This window comes from Rosa rugosa, chromosome 2 (assembly GCF_958449725.1).
Source record: "Rosa rugosa chromosome 2, drRosRugo1.1, whole genome shotgun sequence".
Lineage (NCBI taxonomy): Eukaryota > Viridiplantae > Streptophyta > Magnoliopsida > Rosales > Rosaceae > Rosa > Rosa rugosa.
In genome coordinates, this window is record NC_084821.1 from 24,955,945 (window position 1) to 24,962,883 (window position 6,939).

The 6,939-nt window shown below is 36.7% G+C and overlaps 1 pseudogene; it reads left to right on the forward strand.

Moving 5' to 3' along the window:
- Positions 1 to 5,415: 5,415 nt before the first annotated feature.
- The window catches only part of LOC133730572 (L-3-cyanoalanine synthase 2, mitochondrial-like), a 2,080-nt pseudogene continuing 556 nt past the window's right edge, over positions 5,416 to 6,939 (forward strand).

Here is a 6,939-nt window from a genome sequence, read left to right on the forward strand (position 1 = left end):
CGAAGACGTTGGATGGTCTCGGATGAGGATCTGACTGTTGGATCGTCATATAATTGTGTTTTGTGAATTGTGTGCTTTGTGTTGTATTGAGTGTGACCTTGATGTGATTAGGTGATTGACAAAATTGTGTGAGTGGAGTTTGGACGATTTGGTGCTTATCTTGGTTTTGTGTGAAGACGCAGCAGGAATGGAGGTGAGTAAATCTCACGTGGTTCATTTACGAACGGATTTATTTATTACTCGAAATTACTTGTTTAATTGTTAAATCATTTTCTAAACAAATTATTTGTTTTAAAATATATGAACTTGATCGACAACGGTTCATGGGTAGGTTAAAACAATGTTTTGATATAAAATGATTTTCGAGAGAAATAATTTATAAAACTATAGTTGGTATTAGTGGTCATTCCTGCGTGAATGACTACGTATATATATATATATATATATATATATATATATATATATATATATATATATATATATATATATATTTATGTGGAATTTATATATTGGATGGTGTGACATTGGTGAAGTAATGATTAAGAGTTGATTTGGTTATTATTTCAAGCATTTACTCTTTACGGGAAAACATTATTATGTGACAATCTGTGTGGGTACATGTGTGATGATCCGTGTGAGTGCCCTGTGGTGGCATGTGTGGTGATCTGTGTGAGTACATGTGTGATGATTCGTGTGAGTGCCTTGTGGTGGCATGTGTGATGATTTTGAGTACATTGTACGGCTTGGGGGATAACTTTGTGTTATCGTGCTCTTGGGTACGTGTTATCGTGCTCTTGGGTACATGTTACTGAGGCAAGTATTGTCGTAAGGCTAAACCTCGGCCGAGGTGACAGGTTACGATACAGTTAGAGCTCTAGTCTGTCTGCCATTACACTGCTTGGGGGATAACTTCGTGTTATCATGCTCTTGAGTGTAATGTACTGCTTGGGGGATAACTTCGTGTTATCGTTCTCTTGAGTACAATATACTGCTTAGGGGATAATTTGTGTTATCGTGCTCATGAGTATATATTTATAAAAGAGAGTTTTGGTTGTCCTTTCTTTTATTGTCCATTGAGGGACTTGAGTTCTTTCTAGGGTGTGGAGTTGATTTCGGTTTTATTTGAATTGTTTGTTTTAATGTAATCTCCTGAACTAAGTTATATGCAGGGATTACTGCTTTTTGTATTGTTTGTTTTAAGGGCTAAATACTAATTAGTACCCTGTGGTTTAGGTCCAAAATCATTTCAGTCCCTGGACTTCTAATTTCATCAAAAACACCACTGCACTTTCAATTTTGATCTAATAGGTCCAATTCGTTAATATTCTTTCAAATAGTTGGATTATTTGTTGAAAAACTATTTATTTTTAATAGTAGGACTCACTCCTAAATTGACAATGCAGACCACCTCGACACCACATCATAAAACATAGGCCATATATGATCCACATTAACAAGTTAAATAACTCAATTGTTGGAAACTAACAAATTGGACCTATTAGATCAAAATTGAAAGTGCAGGGGTGTTTTTGATGAAATTAGAAGTTCAGGGACTGAATTGATTTTGGACCTAAACCACAGGGTAGTAATTTGTATTTAGCCCTTGTTTTAATGTAAATTCCTGAACTAAACTCTATGCAGGGATTTATATGATTTCTATTAATTGTTTGTTTTTAGTGTGATCTCCTGAACTAAATTTCCATGTCAGACCCGCTTCTGGATTCCAAGGTGGAATCCGAGGTGGATCCATATAGACCAAGTTAGAGAAAGATTTATTTGAAAATTTGACATAACCTCCCCTAAAAATGGACTATCCAAAAACCTGTAAAATCCAATAATATACTTCTAATATCATAAATCTCCAATAACTTCCCAATAGGACCTCATGTCCTCCACAAAAAGAAACATCCACCACCAACCAAAGCCAGGGGTTCTAACCCAACAATTACATCTTAGGAATCCAGTAGTCAATTTATGGTTACATCAGAGCATAAGTTACATGGTCTAATTAAGCTAGGGTGAGGCGAAAAGGCCAAAATACCCCTCACACGAAAATACTCATAACTTTCTCGTTATAACTCCGTTTAACGAACCGTTTGCGCCTACACTCTCGTATTGTCGTGCTCTATTTTTCCATGCTAAGAAAATAATTTTTGAAACTCCATAAAAATAATTTCCTATTAAGAAGACTAATTTAACGATACGATGAATTGAAATATCTAAATGCAATGCAAATAAATTAAGGGAAAGTATTTCCGGGTACGGGGTGTTACATTCCATGCAGGGATTACTGATTTTACTTAATTCAATTGTAAGTGCGGTTGTGGTTTGAGACTTGTAGTGAGTTGTGAATGAGTTGTGAGGTCATCGTTTTGACAAATGTTTTATGTTGAGGGGAAGTGAATGTGATTTGTCGTTGAGATAATATGATATGATATGAACTTGATGTTTGGTTTTGTTTTGTGAAATTAAATATTGTTGCTTTAATTCATCTCACTTATTGAGAAATTATAAGCATGCGTGACGTGAGTCACTTTAATTGAGTTTACTCATACGGGCTTAAAAAGCTTACCTGGTTTGTTTTGTTCAACCCAGTGCACTATTCTATGGTGTAGGGTTTAACGTGCAGGTTTGTATATCTATTATTTATTATCAAAGTTGAGGTGTACGTTCGACGGCGTAGACGTGGAAGAGTGCTCTTAGTTTTAAGTCTTCCGCTGGGTAGTGAGTTGTGGTGGGAGTGTTTACTTATTGAATTGTCATTCAATTTGATTTGTAAACTATCTGTAATGTAATATGTGACTCTAAAGAACGAGTCGGTATTGACATTGTGAGTTCGATTTGTGTAGTTGCTTAATTTATTTGAAAATTTTTCTAAGAGTCTTCTTGTGATTGTTTGTTCTCGCGTTTCGGATTTGAATTCCTTTATTCAAAATTCGGGGCGTGACAACCGCGATATTTTGGAGGTCTACTAAACAGACCTTAGTCGCTACTTCTTCGAACCATGCAGAGATTATTGCTCTTCACGAAACAGTTCGTGAATGTATATGGCTTAGATCCATAGTTACGCATGTTCGAAGTAATTGTGGTTTGGAATTCACCACAGATGAGCCAACTAGCATTTATGAGGGTAATGCTGCTTGCATAGAGCAAATGAAGCAAGGCTACATCAAAGGTGACAACACCAAGCACATATCGCCTAAGTTCTTCTACAATTAGCAACAACAGAAGCTCCTTAAGATCAAAGTGAACCAGGTTCGATCTGAGGACAATGTGGCAGACTTGTTCACTAAGTCGTTGCCCAAATCCATGTTGCAAGCATTGGCTTGCAGAAGTTATCTGAACTCCCATGATCATAGTCATTAGGGGGAGACACAGACATCAGGGGGAGATGTCTACATGTTGATCTCGAAAAGTGAAGGGTGTGTTGTGCTCCTTTTCTCTTTCGACCGAGGTTATTTTTGTCCCACTGAGTTTTTGTTACTCGGCAAGGTTTTTGATGAGGCAACGAGAGAAGCACCGCGTTTGGACGACACAAGGGGGAGTGTTTAAGTAAATCCGGAGTGTGTCTGACCCAAACTCTCTAGGTTACTTGACCTAGTGATAATAGGGTTTTAATTAGAGATAATCTCAGAGAATATCTTAGAGATATTCATTCATTGTATGATTACCTTTCCTTGTACAATTCAGATTCTATGCATTGTAATCCTCTATATAAAGAGGTCCCTATTATCAATGAGAATACACAACAATTTTCTCTCAAATATCGATTCCCTAAAACAAAAACAAATTTAGTGAGTAAAACAACTACGCACTTATCACCTTGATTATGACAAACGAAACTAGTTGTCTTAGCACAAATTCTTTTTTGAAGTTTGTAATAAATTATTCAAAGAAAAAGAGTTGTAAAAAATCAATATCCGACCACCAGTTTTTTTTTTCCTCTCTCTCTCTCCCCACCGTCGCTGAAATTACGTTGGAAATCCGACTCCAGACTAGAACTCGACGCCGCCAGGTCACCGGACTACAACCCAGACCGCCGGAAAACCAGTTTCTGCTCCACTCCGGCACGATCCGAAAGATGCTCGACCCAAATCGCGACTAGCCAGACCTGCATCTCGTCGCCGATCCGTACAGACCACCGGCCACCAGTCGCGCCAATCACCGGTGTCTTCGTCCCCAGAGCAATCGCCGATGTCTTCGTCCCCGGTCGATCCGATCTGGTGCCCAGAGCACTTTTTTTTTTGGTATACTGGGAGCTCCGAGAATGGGGAAGGAAAAAAAAGAAAAATAAAAGTGAACGTGTACAATTGAACATATAAAGTGATCAATTGTGTCTGTAGTGTATTCATTTTGGTTTTGGGAGTTTATGCAATTCACTTGAGGGTAATAATATGATTATTGGGGGCAATAATATGATTATTGGGAGGCAATAGTATGATTATTGGGTATTATTAGGGGGCAATAAATTCAGACGCCGGAATCCGGTCACCAGTCCGGTAGTCGGATTCGGGATTCCGGTGACCCGTATTATTAGGGGGCAATACATTCAGACGCCGGAATCCGGTCACCAGTCCGGTAGCCGGATTCGGGATTCGGGTGACCCGTCGCTGGAGTCCGCGGCCGGCCATTGGTCACCGGAGTCCGGCAAGGTCTCCAATAACTTCTCTCTCTAAGTGACAAAGAAGGAGAGGGCAAAATTGTCCAAAAAATAAATAAAAATGAATAAAAAAATACTTAATTGGGTATTAGGGAAATGATCTCTTAAAGTGTTTGGGTAAGTGGGCAATCTGTTAGAGTGTTTGGGTAAGTGGGGTTAATTAACCCCAAAATTGGGTAAATGATCATTTTCCCAAAAACAAAAAGAAGGCCAAATTTTGTAGCGGGTTCGGGAAGCCTCCATTGTTTTATCTTTGATGCTCGGGTTGGATTGAAAGTGAGTAAGAGAGAAAGGTCAGTCTTTTTCTCATCGGATTGGTTTTAGGCAGACGAAGAATAAGATTAAGGAAATGATTAGAACACCAAACTGTCTGACAATGGTAAGGGAAGCTTATTTGGTCAAGTGGGTTTTCTAATTTATGGGATTTTTTTAGTGGGTGGGTAATTGAAAAGATTGATAATTCAGGTTGAGATTATGAATTACAGGATTGAGGGGGAGATATCGGGTCAACCTCTTATGAAGTAATAAATCCTTTCATGTTAAACAAAGGTATTTCAATTCATTCAATCTTTTTTCATATTGCAAGATTAATTTGTTTTGGTTAGTTGTTTGAGTTCGTGTTTCTTTTTCTGTTTGTTCTAGCTATCTTGATTATGGGATAGAGCAAATTGAAATTGGGTTTGTTCCTAGAATGTTGAAGGCAAATTGAAATTGTCGTCGGAGCTGAGTTGATTCTCACTGACCCTCCAAAAGGGATGGGAGGAACTGTCAAGAAGGCTTATGACCTTTTGGAATCCACTCCAAATGCCCTTATACTCCAACAATTCTCAAACCCCGCCAATACTCAGGTACCGAATTATACAAATTTTCTTATCGTGCTTTCTTATACCTGATTTAATTAATTATTAAACTTCTGCATCATTTTGCTATGTAGGATTGATCTTAAAATGGTGAAACAACAGGTACATTTTAAAACTACAGGACCTGAGATATGGTGACTCCTTTGTAATGGGAATTGGTAGCGGAGGCACCATCTTTGGGGTTGGACAGTATCTTAAATCTCAAAACCCTGATTGTAAGGTAAAAATCTCTTATGTTACAGTACCCATATATTCATTTATTCATCTTTTTTGTGATGTGTCTCTTTATCTTCTATTTTATTTCTTCAATTCATAATGTTCAATCTTCTTCTGTCATGATAGATATATGGAGTGGAGCCTGCTGAAAGTAATTAATATACTAAATGGTGGTAAACCAGGTAGACCAATGCTCGATTTCATAATTTTTTCTGGTTTTACCTTATTTCAAATTCTTTCTTTCCTAAATGCTTTGTAGAGTCAGTCTGAGGGTTGTAGAGTTTTTGAGGTAAAGGTCTATTGTCCTGTTTGACTTATTACTGCAATGGTAATAGGTCCTCATTCGATTACTGGCAATGGGGTTGGATTCAAACCCAATATATTGGACATGGACATAATGGAAAGAGTTCTTGAGGTGAGTACCAAATATATATATATATATATATATATATATATAGTGTATATATGCCTTTTATATGGCTTGCTAAAGAGTCCATTTTTATTGATTTTGTTTCTTTACATTTCATATTTTGTAACTCTATGAGTCGAAGTATAATACATATATTTATTGTTTATACGAATTTCCATTCTTTTTACTAAAATCTGCTTTAATTTATTTATGTGCAGCTACTTTGTGTATGTGATTTCGCTGACAAAGTCTCAACACCAGTGGTAACTCTATGACTTGATACTTACCTTCTTCATCCAACATGCATACTCTGTGCAGTAAACTAATAGTCGATGCATACATTTATTGGTTAAGTATTCACAAACATTGTTACAAAAAGAGACAACTATAAATATCATATATCATTGAAATGTGTTATATTGTTTGTTATAGCTGGTCTGAAATTCATGTTCTCATTTGTATTCGTTCATTGCCAATACATTACTAAACTCAAAACAGGCTTTAAGGTGGTTTGAGAATTAACCATGAAAATCATAGTTTGGTATTCAAACTAACTCCAGTTTTCAGATTTGTTTTCATTTGATTCAGAATATAAGTTTTTTTTTTCTTGCAATGACTCATTTTATTTAGTATGGTTTAACCTCTTTTTTTCAACATTAAACCTCTGTCAGCAAAAAGACCACACTTTCTATAAGTATACTTTAGTTTTGCTTTGCTTCTGGTATGTTTGAATGAATATTTTAAGTTCCATCTCTGATTATTTGAAACAGGTAAGAGGGAAAAGAATAGAACAA